This window comes from Acartia tonsa, chromosome 6 (assembly GCF_053477335.1).
Source record: "Acartia tonsa isolate MP-2025a chromosome 6, ASM5347733v1, whole genome shotgun sequence".
Classification (NCBI taxonomy): domain Eukaryota; kingdom Metazoa; phylum Arthropoda; class Copepoda; order Calanoida; family Acartiidae; genus Acartia; species Acartia tonsa.
In genome coordinates this window covers 45,724,800-45,740,979 of record NC_137265.1, presented here as the reverse complement: position 1 = coordinate 45,740,979, position 16,180 = coordinate 45,724,800, and the positions used below count along the sequence as shown (strand labels likewise).

The 16,180-nt window shown below is 29.7% G+C and overlaps 1 protein-coding gene across 3 annotated transcripts in view; it reads left to right on the top strand.

The window, feature by feature from the left end:
• LOC145322788 (protein abrupt-like) overlaps positions 1–16,180 on the top strand; it is a 123,438-nt gene that overhangs the window by 26,255 nt on the left and 81,003 nt on the right. The window lies entirely within an intron of this gene.

Here is a 16,180-nt window from a genome sequence, read left to right as displayed (position 1 = left end):
TTTCTCTCTCTTTTTTATGTACAATTTATTGTCACCCCCCTTATCTGAAATCAACATCATATAAATATCTATTTTTGTATGTATATAAGTGGCTACAGAAGGGGGGAAAGGGGGTTTCTGAGAGGTTTTAATGCCACCTTTATATTGCACAGATTTTTATAACATTCATGTACTTTTTGATTATAATTTTCAATCATATGATTTTAGATAGACATTAGGTAGGCTGTTATTGTTTATACTAATATTTTATTTGTTTATATGTTCAACACAAAAAAACAGAAACAAGGTCATTTTATTTTATATTTTTATTCAAATAGAATTTAAAATACAAATATAACATGTTTATGAAAATATCTTTTATTATGTTTCAATTAACAAGTACAATTAATAATGGGCTTTTTATCTATATTAAGCCATTGATTAGAAATATGGAACGCTGTCTAGATTATGTTTCATATGTTGTTCAGCATTGTCCATTAACATTGCAATTTGTCTGTCTGTCTTGTTCTGTATGGTTTCTTTTAAAGTTTATTGTATTTTTGATACTATGACCCCATTCATATGATTTAAAAGGAACTAAATACATGAATGGATGTATATATATATGGACATATGCTTAGGATGATAGGTTCCCCCCCCCCATTTCTTGTTTCTTTTTTTATTAAAAAAAATAAACAAAAAAAAGTGTGATTATTTTTGATATCACATGGATATTTTTAATCATATGACTGTTAATTAGAACATTTTTAGTTAAATGTTTTTTCTTCCTATTTATATATTTCAAAACAATGTAATTAACTGTATATCAATTAACATATGATGTGTTTTGTCTAGTCTGGGTTTGTTTACAACAAATTTTATTGATATGTCTCGAAACAAAATCATTAACTATATGTCAATTAACACATTTGATTGTAACAAATTTAAACTATAAACACAACATATTCATTCATAATAATATTATATCATATAATTTTTATTTTTATGTATCAATCAAAAGTAATGTTCAAGTATGACCTGCCATAGCACAATACCAACAAATCATAGCTTTGGATTCACCATTAAAAGCCCTTATTATATCTTATATAGTATTTTCATCCCATTCATCCTTATTTTGTAGATGAGGAACGGTATAGATTTTTTGCAATGTTGTGTCCCTTGTTATTACATCCAATTTTTTTGTTTGGATATTATAGATTTGAAGTCGGGTAGAGACAATTGTAGAACTTTTTAAACAGTGATTATATTCAATTAACACACCCTATATTAGCTGCTAAGGATAGATCATTGAAAATCAATAAATAAGAAAAATTAGCAAACTCACTATTAGCAAATTATTCTTGTATATTGTTTAAATATATAATTATTGCTGCTATTCATTTGTAATTTAAATGAGCTTGATTTTATTTTCTATTAATATTTTGGTAAAGTAGTATATTAAATCAAACGAAAATATAGATATTAAAACTGGTCATTGTTTACAGTCAAAATTGTAGAAATTTACATTTTTAGGACAGGCTAATAAATAAACATTGTCCCTGTTTAGTTTGTTAGCAGGGAGAGAGGGAACAAAGGCTGTTTTATAAATCAATAATCATTTCGAGTCCACAATTTACTTGCCGTCAAATATTGACTGAAATCTTAAAGGGAGATTAATTTATCAACCATTGGTTAATCCTGTGTCCCTGGTAGTATATCTGTAAAGTTCTGTCAGATTTATACAAAACTTGTGTCACAATTTTATACAAATATACAGGGGCGTGCCTTAGCAGGTTGCAACACCCCTATGCAAAAATGTAGTGTTTGAATAATTGCCCTGTTTAAACGCAACATATGATGGTTTGTATTTATGACATTTGTAATATTAAACAAATTGATTTGAATCAGAACATGCAATATAAAATCACTGAGTTATTTGTACTTTTCAACATTAAAGAAATGTTAATTGTTGTGAATATCTTATGATAAAAAATATTTTAACAAGTCGTCATTTTTTGTTTTGTTTACTTTAATACAAAATAAATACTTTTGTATTTATACTTTTTTGACTTTCTTTAATTTGAAACAATAAACAAAATAAAACTATATTTAGAATTTAGACAAGTTAGAACAATTTTGATTCAAAAAGGAACCTTATTATCTTTGAATATATTTATTAAATAATGCATCTAAATTTTGTTTTAAGTCCTTATAATTCTTTTGATTATTCTCGATAAGATAATTTTTAAAGAATATGAACCAAAATTATTTAGATGGATAGATATGTTTTTTGTGAGACAAAATTATACTGACAGAAGGACAAATCTTTAAATATATTTATCAAATAATGCATCTAAATTTTGTTTTAAGTCCTTATAATTCTTTTGATTATTCTCGATAAGATAATTTTTAAAGAATATGAACCAAAATTATTTAGATGGATAGATATGTTTTTTTGTGAGACTAAATTATACTGACAGAAGGACATATCTTAGTTGTCAGTTGGTTGTCAATCAGCCACTTAAACCTCCCCCTAATTTAACCAAGGGGGCGCGCGACGCCACCATCTGAAATCTGCCCCTGTGATTGTGATTGCACACCATTTGACTAGAGACTTTATGACAAGGAAGGAATACATGCAACAAACATTTAAACTTTGCATTCTGTTAATTATAAAATCTGTATTTTTTCCGCGATTACAGCAATGAAACATAAATGATGTTAATGGTTGTTGTTCATTCTTAAAGGTTCCACTGGATTTTACTAGGGTGAATTTATCACTCTCTTTACCTTTTATTGAAGAGAATAATAAACTTTCTCCACTTGGCCTATCCTTGATTTTATGATTTTTAGTCGCTGTTTTAGTCTTAAAGGATGAAATCTTGTCAGTTAAGGATTCCTTTTCAGTGTCTAATTTTTCATTGAGTGAATTAACTTTTGTCTCAACCTTTTTAGTCGTTGAGCTGTGTTCAATTTGAACAGCTGCTACAGCTCTAGATAATGAATTTGACAAATTAGTAAGACTGATTAACATATTTCTAATATTTTCATCTTTTATTTGTTCAATGCTTCTAGTCAAGGCTTCCTCTTCGCTAGTTGATGCCATGGTTAAAAATATTCTTGTCAAATTTAAGATGAAAATTTAATGAAAAATGTTATCAACAATTGAAAGAAATGTAGACACAATAATGACCTTGTATGTTCACATGAGAAACTAGAAAAGAGTCTTTGGAGCGTATGTTTTTTACACGAGGTCGAAGTGTTATATTTCAGATTAGTTTAATATTTTTATATTAGTTATGACAACCAATATTTATATTTAAACTTTTAGTAAGAACTATAACCCTCCGCACCTAAGCACTGCGCCACTTTTGTGGTATTTATACCACGGAAAACAGACGGTAAATAGTTAGTTATAGAGTAGCAATACTTCATATATCAATAATCAACACTTTGAATATTCACTTACTGTATTCCAATTATATCTATGTTTAAATCAGATTAGGTTAGGTATATTAAGATAGTTAATAACTGGGTAAAGCTATGATCAATAAATAGATATATAACGAGCTCTAAACTCGGAGCTCGTTATAATGTCCAGGCCCCACTCTTGGTGACAACCTGGCTAATAAGTCTTATAGTTTTCACTACATAAGACTTGCAAAACGCAACTGAAGACTCAACTTCTTTTTATCAAACTTATTGCTTACTTTATTTTTCATAGCTTCATACATATAAATCAAAGGTCATTGTCAAACACATTGAGTCAACTCTACAATTCAGTCATTACGACAACTCTAAACATAAGAAATTAGGGGAAGATGTATTTATTGTCTATTGTCAAATCCCTGTATCAACGTAAGTTAATTTCCAGAAAGTAAAAAAAACAATCGTTTAACTGAAATTCTTGAAAATTGTATGATAAAATTTGGATAATTTTCGATTATTTTGATATTACCCCACACAAAATTAATGCTTTTTGGAACACATTATTGGACAATTATCAGAATTCCTATCATTTAGATTAGGGGATTAAATGCTGGGCTCGGCACCAGATGATTTAAACCCGTATCAATATCAAGAACAAAATTTTACATTAAGCTGATTCTTAAAGATACAAAAACGCACATTTATCAGCTGTTTACAAACGGTTGACGCACGGCTGCCGAGCCCTGACTAAAAGGCGGTGGATTGGAAATATGTAACTTCATAGCGTTTAAATGCTTACATGCTTAAAAGGGTGCTATGAAACGTCACTTTAATAACATAACAGATAGTTATAACGTGTAATTTAAAGCATACTTTTTCAAAGATTATTTTACATATTTGATAACACTTTAATGGAGATCAGATAATCTAACAAAGCTTACTAAGGTATGCAGATTGTAAGATAGGCACACCTATGGCATACTTATTTGAGGGATAAGTACACCTATATTGAAATAGGCCTACCTATTTTGGCAATAGGTTCAACTATTTATAGGAGATTCATACTAATTTCATTATCTAAATAAAAAATTTCAATGAGTGTCCTTTAAAAAGGATTAAACTATTGGAAAGAAAAAAAGCAATGGGGTGATTTTTAGGGCAGGGGTAAGATTGAGACAAAAAAGTTTAACAAAAACTCGTCTAAAACACGCTATTATCAATACTTAATACTCAATCTGTTTGGCTTTTTATTATTCATTGATGTTTGTTTTCAATATTTGATTTCTCATAGTTTGCTGGTGGTTTTTATTGCTATTAATTATACTATTGGCTGCGCCTTTAGCCTCTAAGGGCTTTACCCAGGGATAAGACAACGAATGATAAACAAAAATAACGCGTCTGTTGATTGTAATGTTTGGGCATTTCAAGTTTGAACCATCAAATTAAGATTCATTAAAAGTGTAATTTACAGCCTCTTCCTTCTGGAAAGTAAACAATTTAACTTGAAGCTAGTAAAAGTGGCTGACTCAGATTATGACGTAAAAAAAATTTTACCAATGAGAGAAAAGTATACACTGTAATTGTCCAATGGTAAAATTTATAGTGGCCTCTCATTTATTATTTTTTTTACGTCATAATCTGAGTCTGTCACTTTTACTAGCTTCACTTAACTTTTTTACTTTTGGTTAAATTCATTTGCAACTGCAATAAATAGCTAAAAACCTGACTGGTGCCTCACATATGGACATACACACACACACAGACATAAACTTACTTTTTCCTCAATTATTACTATCATTGTCTCTTGTTGATATAATTCTGTCTCAATAAAATCAATTTTTGTTTCTGTCAATTGTAATTTTATTTGTTTAGCTTGGGTAAAGTGGTCTTTGGAAGGATCCAATATTTCTCCACTGGGACATCCTCCCTTAACCTCCTGTTATAATTCCTTAGGGATCTTGAGGGATAGGACAATTGATGATTATTTTTATAAACCCCAATTAACCTTCCTATATTTCTAAGTTATAGATGGAGATGTTTGAACAATTCTATTTTGTACCAACCAATTATGATTATAAAAGCCTACGAATGAGTTAACGTGTTTATAAAGCTTTTGGTACCAGTATAATTTACAGTCCAATGTCCCCTCCCTCCCTGTTATTTACTCTTTAAAATTAAACTATGTAGCTGACATTAGGACGTTCAAAAAAATGTGGGGTATGGTCCATTCAGAAAATTACGTATTTTGTCTTCATGTTATACTTTGGTATTGTAGTATTTTTACTATCTGAAAGTAAAAAAAGGAGTAGCTCAGTTTTGAAGAAGAAATTTAAATCTATTAATTATTTTAATTACATATTCTATGGTGTAACAAAACTTATTTTTATAGCCAATGATCTAACATTTTAGTAAGGAAATCAAGAATGAAAACATCCATAGACTTACTTGTATAGAAAGACAGAGAGAGAGAGAGAGAGACAGATAGAAAGACAGACAATCAGACAGAGAGAGAGCCAGACAGACAAACAGACAAACAGACAAACAGACAAACAGACAAACAGACAAACAGACAAACAGACAAACATACATACATACATACATACAGCCATACAGAAGGACAGCAATACAAACATACAGATATACAGACATCAGACAAACAAACAAACAGACAGACAAACAGAAAGTCATACAGAAAGACAGATAGACAGACAATCATACAGAATAAAGACATACAGACAGGCATACAGACATACAGACATAAATATAAACAGCCATAAAGACAGACAATCAGACAGACAGACAGATATACAGATATACAGACAAGCAGACAGAAAGGCATACATAAAGAAAGATACATATACAGACACTCAGACAGACAGACAGACAAACAGACATAACAATATTGATAAATAGACAAATAGATAACATAGATACTAAAACAGTAAATAGGTTAACAATAAAGTAAAGGATATTGTCACTTGTATAAATGCTACGCGCCTAAAAATTAATTTTATGAATGTAATTGTAATGGTTACTATATAAGTTGTATCTAGGCATTTACTTTGTATATCAGGGAGAGAGGGGGCATTGGCTGTAAAAATAATTATACCCTAAGTTTAATAAGCATGTTTTCTCATTCGTTGGCTTGTAGATATTGATTAATTGTATTGCATCTTGAAATGTTGAATTATAATTTTGATCTACAGAAGGGATAATTTTGTTGCTCATCATTGGATATATGTTTATCAATTTACCGTCCATTGTCTTATCCCTTAAGGGCCCTGATTGTACATACTTTATTGTACTGCCACTCCTTTAAACATTGATTCATTTATTTACTTTAAATTTCAGTACTTAACATCTCATATACACCAGGGATCTTAAGGGATAAGACAATGGAAGATAAAAAATATGCTCACCCTGAATAAATGAATAAAAGGTTAAACTTTACTAGTATTTACCAACAAATCAAGATTAGATTAGTTTTTAAACACTCAAATAAGAGAACGTGTTTTATGAAATTTAAAACTAGCATAACTTACAATCTAATGTACCCTACCTCCCTGTTGGCACTAAAGATACATTCACAATTAATCAAAAAAGAACAAAAATATATTACCATTAAATTTAAAATATTTAAAGCTATGCCTTGAAAGATATTAAAAAATAAACTATAACAAACTCTGAAAAAAATTTGAAGACATATTTAGAATCAATATCTATTTTTGGTTTTAATCTATTGTATTAAATAAACGTTTTAAAAAATAAAAAGCTTTTTTTTGTTTGTGTAAAAAGTAAACAGTTTAAATCATTTATTGAAATGATTTTAATTTACCAAAATGGATTAATGATGACTTGGATTATTATCATGTACCCTAATAAATTTACACTTGTAGCAGGCTAAAATAAAGATCCCCGCCATCCACCCCCTCTAACTGATCCCTTCCGATCACATAACTAATGCGAAGCTTACCTAACAATTAATTACTACTTTATTTCATAAGATATCTTTCCTTCATTTTAAATATAATTTAATTAATGTATCTTTCTTTCTAACTGTTTATACCATTATTCATGAAAATGGTTTTAATGTGCTTGGAATAAAATTTTGAATGATCTCTTCATCCTCATGTAAAAGTAACAGCATGTCTGAGTGTCTGTGCCTAAAGATAACTCTAAACGCTAGATTGATATGGTTCTCCTCTTAAACATTAAATCTTGATATAGGTAAGGTTTTGAACTATTTAAGGGAAAATATCCCACCTCCAATTTTCTTAGTATTTCTTTTTAAAACTGAAATCTAATTTGGACCTGCCTATTGGCATCTAGGGGCGTAGTCGCTAGTTTATAGACTAACGTAACTCGGTTGGTTATTTTTTGCCCATTGATGGCTAATATAATTGTTAACTTATTCATTAATGATAAAATACACACTAAAAAGTTAAATTGAAAATTGAAAATAAAAATTTAAGATAGAATTTGGCATGTAAACTTTAATTTTTGATTGCGTAGATCAACCAATATTTGATACAAGTGTGCATTCAAACCTGCAGATTTCATGCGGACAACTAAAATAAAAATCTGAACTGTGTAGAGCTTAGTAGATGCCTTTAGGGTGGTATTATGCTATTGATCATGCTCATGACCTAATAAGTAGCCCCCCCCCCCTCCCCCAGTGCAGGTAACTAAATAAAAGCCAGTCTGTTATATTTTTACACCAATGGACATATCTTTTTTGTTTATCTTCTTCTTTTTTGTCTGAACACCTTTTTGTAATCAATGAAATCTGTAAGATTATTGTTGTATAGTATCTATCTGTTCAGTAATTATGCCCGCAATTTACAATTATATGCAACTAACAATTTACAAACAACATTTTTGCAAATTGTGATTTTATTTCACCAACAAATCATAGTCATTGCTATTTTTAAAAGGGAAGCTTTTCTATAATTAGGGTCGGACCGTCCGTCCATCAGTCCATCACGTTTAGCTCTTTTCCATAGTTTAGGCATGTTAAAATTATCCTATCAATTGCAAACCTTGAATGGTGATTCCTGTATTATTTAGGTACTATTTATAAAGCGTAGGAACTCTATAGTCATTACTAAAATGTCCGTATGTCCATTTTAAACATGTTGATGTTTTATTTTTTGACATCGAATTTTTGTATGTTAGAATTATCCGATTAATCTGATTTATCAACCATGGTCTTATCCCTTAAAATCCCTGATATAAATCGATTTTTGAATAGCATTGCAATTTTTTAGTTGCCCCCCTCTAAAATTGCAAGGGGATGCAAAACTTGCTGATCAAATCGAAATGAAAACTTTTAATTGCTGTTTTATAGCTCATTTTGTATGATTATGGTCAATACTAACTAGGTAGAGTTATAGTTAATATAGGTTATGACCATAAACTAACATTAATTGTCATATTGTTGGGTATAGTTCCATGACAAAGACCAATATGTTACGTCATAAAAATGAGGGAGTTGAGAGGAGAAGTGAGAAAGAAAACTCCTAAAAAAGAGATGGATAATCCCTCATTTTTATGACGTCATATAGCTGATTTTTAACACACTTTGGTTTATGTCTAGTTCCATGAAAAAGCTATATCTAAATTAATTATTTCAGCTTTTAAAAGAATAAGGATGTTTTTCTCGGGGTCTGTTTGTCTGCATCAAATATCTCAAAAGAGATAGAGACAGAAAAGAAAAGAGTAATAAAGAAAAATGAGAAGAAAGAAAAAAAGAGAGAAAGAGAGAGTGAGTGATAGATATATAGATAGACAGATAGATAGATATATATATATATATATATATATATAAAATTAGAGAAAGAGAGAGAGAAAGAGAGAGAGAGAGAGAGAGAGAGAGAGAGAGAGAGAGAGAGAGAGAGACAGACAGACAGACAGACAGACAGACAGACAGACAGACAGACAGACAGACAGACAGAGAGAGACAGAGAGACAGACAGAGAGAGAGACAGAGATAGTGAGGGAGAAAGAGAGAGATAGAAAATTATGGAGATAAAAAAAAGAAATTAAAGAAATGAATGTATAAAGAAAACTGCGGCTTGAAATGATTAATAATGGTAATTCAAATTATTATCGGACAAATGTGGGTATGTATGTATATATGTATAAAATATAAAAATTCCAAGGATTTTTATCATAGGGTTGATTGATAGTTAACAAGGGATAAAACAATGGATGATAAAAAAATCATCCCCTCCTTAGATTAGAATCATTGGTTGAAAAGTTTTAACACTGCTAGTTTTAACCTGCCAATAAAGATTTAATTAAAGTCTCCATCCTCCCTGGTTTTAACAGCAGATTGTTTTGTTAGTTGTAGTCGAATTAACCCGTTTACAAGCCATAGGTGCCATCCCTCCTGTTTTCACAAATAGAGCACTGAATCCCCCCTCCCACTCCCTCCTTAAGGAGGATTTATATGCTCGACTGGGTACTTTGAGGAAAACCGGTGAACCTATTAAATTCCAACTTTTAAGTGTCTACATCTTGAAATATACATATAATAATACTGCGCCTAGTATACAATTAACTACCTACCATCTATTTAACCTCCCTTTTTTATTCATAATTGCTTGCATCTGAAATATTAATCTCCCCCCTACTTCCATCTTTTTTCCATCTTTATATCATACATTTCTTGGTACTATCTCCCCCTTTTTTATGGCTCCCCCCCCCCCATTGGCTTCATTTATTACATTTTTGGCAATAATTTGAAGTAAAACTCGGGCGCGCCCTATTCAATACTCAGGAAAAACGCCTAATCTTGAATTTCTAGAAATGATGTATTTTTAACGCACACACTTTTACACATAACCACACACACACACACACTTTTAATTTTAGCGTTTAAAGGATAGTTTAAAAATCATTAAAAAAAACAAGAATGATTTTGGCCATAAATAGCTTAAAATTATGATAAATTCACTGAGTGAAAAAAGTTTGAAACTTCTTGGTTATTTATTGAAATACATTTCACTTATAGTGTCAGAACTGAATAACCATAATATAAATGTATAAGAGTCGAAGCTAAATTCTAAGTAAAATTGTTGAAAAACTGCTTGATACAGGATAATGTGTATGGACATGCTTACATTTGTAGGACTTGCTTATAGAGTTGCATTGCTTATAATATTGTTCTTTGTTGTCCCAGGAATCAGTGTACCAAAAATCAGATCAATCGGATAATTAAACCACATACAAATTTTTTGTTAAAACAAAATAAAAAAAATAAACATGTTTAAATGGACGTACGGACATTCTGGCAGTGATTACAGAGTTGCAACGCTTTCTAAATCGTATCTAACTACTACAGGAATCACCATGCAAAGTTTAAAATCGATAGTACAATTCTAACATGCATAAATTAACGAAAAAAGCTATCCGTAACGGGCGGGCGTACGGACGGACGGACCGACCCTAATTACAGAAAAGCTTTGCTTTGAGTTTATTTATCACTCTTTCTCTGTTATTAATATAGAAACCAACTAAAAGCTTTTGAAAACATGGCTATCAATTTTCTTTAACTTTAAAATTCTAATAATTTTGAGTTCTTTAATCTATTATTATTTTGTGTTGCTATCCATGTACATAAAATGAATATTAAGTAAGATTTGTTCAGATTTGGTTTGAGTAATTGAATTTTCTTTTAAGGGAAGTTTTATAAATCTCTCATAATGATCTTGGGCTAACTTTACCAGGACAAAAAGGGCAGTATTATGTAGTAATACGGGCTTTTAAAACATGAATATTTTAATTGGCTGGTTTGATTAGTTGTTCTTTTCAGGAATCTTCATAAATGTCTTGGTATAATATCTACATTAAAAAGTATGCATATAATACAGATAGTAAAAATGACTGTTTTATTGTTTATCTTAAAATATTTTTGCTTCCCTGATAATCTTAATTGCTATTATTATGCTATTAACATCATCATTAAAAAAGTTTCAATAAGTTGTTAAAAACTTCTAAAAGTATGTATTACGTAATACAGTACATAGGACCGACGAAAAGACCAGACTATTACAAGTTTTCATAAAGCGTTTTATAAGGCCATATCCATCAAAACCATAAACCATTGAATGTTAATGTCAACTCAATGCTTAGTACTAGGTTTGACAGGGTCAACCCTAGAGAGGGAGAGGTCATTGGACCTTAAATTACACTGGTACTCAAAGTTTATATCATGTTATTTTTTTTCATTGGTTAAAAAACTTTGGGTAATTTTATTGTATTCTTAATGAATAATTCAACTTACATAAGGGGTTATTTCGTTTATCATCATTGGAGAAGTACATCAAATTATCGTTCATTGTCTTATCCCTTCAGATCCCTGGTTAACCTAAAAGAAACCTCTAATTTAGCCCTGTGTACTAATTAGAATCGACAGATGGACGGAAAGAAATGTGGAAAAAAGCTGAAACCGAATCTATGTTGTGTGTTTGTGTATGTGTGTGTGTATATTAGACAAATCTAGTCTAGAAATAGGTTCTAGGTGGAAAGCAATCGTTTTTCTGACAATTTGGTAATTTTGACAAAAGCTCAATTTTACATCATTCAAAGCCCTTTTAAGGATTTATGAGATTAATTAAATGTGCAATTACACTTTTAAATTGCTGTTATTGCAGCAAATTAACTTCAAAATTAGACAATTAAAGCTTCATTACTTTATGTTTTATAGTCAACACATATAAACTTTTGTACCAGCCAAATTTTATTCTGTTGTCATTTTGAAGGTTGCATTTTAGCTGTGTCCAATATTTTCTTTGTTCTGCTGTTAATAACATAATACTATACCCGCTCCATGGATTTAAGGGATATGACATGAAATGATAAATTTATTATCAATAAATCCCCAATGATAATGAACAAAATTACTTATTCTGTAGATTAAAATTATTGGATGAAAAGTTGTGAAACTGATACTTTATAACCAACCAATCAAAATTCAATAAAAGTACTAAAAGATTTGAGTCAAAGAATAAGATTACGCTTTTATAAAACTTTGGGTACCAGTGTTATTTTCAGTCCAATGTCCCGTCCCCTCCCTGACCCGAACAGATTGTGTATAACAGTGAAATAAGATGTCATTAGGACAACAATGTGTAGCTTTTTACTCATCTTCTTCACTTAATGAATTAAAATTGCGCTTTTTGAATCATATTTATTAAAGGTAGAAAGAAGTTCAAAATTCGATAACAGTACTAAATCAAAAATTCCAGCAAAAGTTTAAAGCATAATTATTTAAATTAACATATGTTGCTATTTCTATTAAAATGCAGAATGTATCTTTAGCATTTAGGATATTTTTTTGGGTGAATGTTGGGGTTGTACATTAAGAGATATAAGTTTTCCGGAATTTTAATGTAGGGAGTAGATTTGAAATCTGCATCAAATTTTAAGGATTTTTTATAAAATTCGTTTTTTGTAAAATTCTTTATCTAAAAGCGAAAATACATTTTAAGTTAATTAATTTTGACCAATAGGATAGGTGGATTTTAAACTACCTGCGCTCTAATTGGTTGAATGATGTACGACATCCAATCAGAGCGCAGATTTTTTTAATCCACCAATCACAGATGCCAAAATTAATTAACTTAATTTGTATTTCCGCTTTTAGATAAAGAATTATACAAAAAACGAATTTTATAAAAAATCCTTAAAATTTGATGCAGATTTCAAATCTACTACCTACATTACAATTCCGGAAAACTTACATCTCTTATTGTACATCTAATTTCTTGGGCTATTTTTTTATTTACACACAGAGCTTAAATTATCTCCTTAAAAGTAGCTTAAAACATACCTATATATCTAATAAACATGAAATTAGCTCTTTATAATAAAACTAGCGGCTACTCCCCTAGAGGCCTCTAGGGGCACTTGAGGAGGGTTTAATCCCAAGACTTATTTTTTAGACTTATATAAAAGGGAAAAAAAATGAGGGGGAGGGTAATTTTTTTTCTAGGGGCGATTTCTCTTCGTAGGGTGGTGGTACCCTCCCCCAAAATAGTTATAAACCTTCCTGGGACCTATGAGAAGCTACCCTGTTAATTTCATTGCTATAAAAGTTAAAATACTAAAAATTTAAATTTAGGAAAACATGAAAAAAACTGTCTAATTTAAGAAATGAAAGATTTAAAAGATAATAGAATTGTGTCCACATACTTTTTGTGAACAAACTAATTATGAACACAGAGCTACAGATAAAAAAAAACTGATTTCTTCAAAATATTGACTTGGGTTTAGTATTGCAAGTTTTTAAACAGCAAAAAACTCATTTATTAGAAGCTTTTTTGTGCCTATAAAAAATGACGTCATCATGGCCTATTATCAATTGGTCAATTAAAATGTATACTGGCTTACCATTTGTAATTCAGTTTGTGTATTGGTCTATCATTGGTCATTTTTCATAGTCAATTTAACCAGATTCCTTTTATTACTTAGAGTAATATTTTCATATTTTATCATCATTGTAAAGGCAAAATTTATTGTTTTATAACTGCACAATGAAAGGTATCAATTCATTGTAGTAAAAAAAAAATATTGTCATTTAAAAAGTTTAAAATTAATTTGCCGTAATTAACCCACATATTTTTTGACTAAGTAAATGATCATTTATCATGAATATAGTCGTCACTTGTCTTTTTAAAAGCGAAGCTTTTCTATAATTAGGGTCGGTCCGTCCGTACGTCCGTCACAGAGAGACAGCTCTTTTCGTAATCAAGTACTAAAAACGTAACTAAGTCCATAAACATTATCCTGTATCAAGTAGTTTTTTAACAAATTTACTTACAAATTTGCTTCGACTCTTATACATTTATATTCTGATTATTCAGTTCTGACACTATACAAGTGTCCTACCGTCTCAATGCTTCGCTTTTATGGATGTTATCATCCTTGTTCTATTACACACCAAGGATAATCATGGCCATAAGTAGCACAACAACAATAGAGTGAGAAAAATCAGGGATCTCAAGGGAAAGGACGATGTATTTATGTTTAACCCAAGTTATAATAAACAAAATACCCTTAAGTAATTTAGAATTATTGATGGAAAAGTTTATACACTATTAGTTTGTATCACCTAATCAAGAATAAATGTATTAGTTAAATTGACAGTCCAATAATGAATAGGTACTGTTAATTATACTGGTATTCAAAGTTTTATAAATATAGTGTCTAAACTTTTCCCTCAATGATTTGATTTACAGAAGAGGTAATTTTGTTTATCATTACTGTAAGTGAACAATAATTTATCGTTCATTGTCTTAACCCTGAAATATCATTTAATTTCCAAAACAAAAAAAGTAATATTTTATCTATTTCATGGCCGCGAATAATATTGAATTTAATAATAATATTTACATTAATAAATGAGATAAGTAATCTTTATGCTTATTGGCCTAGATAAAAACAAAGAACGGATAAAATAACAAAATATGGATCAACTGAGAATTGATTGCCTATTTCTTCCCTAATTTCCGAAGTTGTACAGCAGATAACCCAAGTATTGCAAAACCTATTTTCAGCTACTCCGGTCAAAGGGAAACGCGATATTGATGTATGAACGATTTATACAATATACATTCAAAATTTTGATTTTTCAAATTTTGATATTTTTTTTTGAAGTTTGAAGCTTTTTTAGCTAGTAGTAATTATTGAGATAGGATGAGGAAACTATTTACACCATCGGAAACTCAAATTCAGCTGACCAAAATATGTATTCGATGTACTGAAATTTAGTTTCCGAAAGTGTGCGTAGCTTCCGCGTCCTATCTCAATATTTGCTACTAGCTAAAAAAGCTTTAAACTTCCAAAAAAAATCTAAATTTTAAAAATTAAAATTTTGAATGTATAATGTATAAATCGTTTATACATTATATCGCTTTTTCCTTTGACCGGAGTAACTGAAAATAGCGTTTGCAATAATTGGGTTATCTGCTGTACAACTTTGGAAATTAGGAAAGAAATAGGCAATCAATTTTCAGCACATCATGTATTAACAACAATACAATGTACAATAAAGTGTCTAAAAATTGGAAAAAAATAATTTGATTTTTTTTCGATGTATTTAGCACCTAGTTGTTTTTTTTTATGCCTTATTTGTTTTGTCAAAATTTATAATTTAAAACAAACCAGAGGCTGATACCCTAGCATCTAGGTAAGATGGTAAAATAGTCTAAAACCATCAAAGAACGTATAAAAGGCTCAATTTCTTCAGTGGTTTGTGAGATCTTAACAGTAAATTTCAAAACCTTACTACTTTATATAAGGATTATTTTAGTTTAAAGTACAGATATTTGGTTATTTTCTTTAAAATTTTGATCCTTTTTAGTTAAATGTGTAAAAAAAGAAGAAATTATTGAAAACAATCATTAGAGGAATATTTGGGTGCTATGTTCATACAATATTAGGAATTTAAAAAAATAAAAAAAATAGCAAAATAACTTTTAGATACTTACAAGTAGAAAAGGGTTGTTACAGAATATTAATTTGAGGTGTACATTGCACTTTATAGTCCATTGTCTTATGATGATACTCTTATCCCTTAAGATCCCTGAAATTTATAAAAAATATTTAGTAGATATAAAGAAACACTGCATATGTATATTAAGACCCTCTTATTTGAGTGTTGCAGTCATAACAATAGGAAAAATAAGGCATTAAACCAAATAAAAACAAAATTATTTCAACGTTTAATACACTTTTAACTCCCCAAGCTATGAACAATATTTAAATC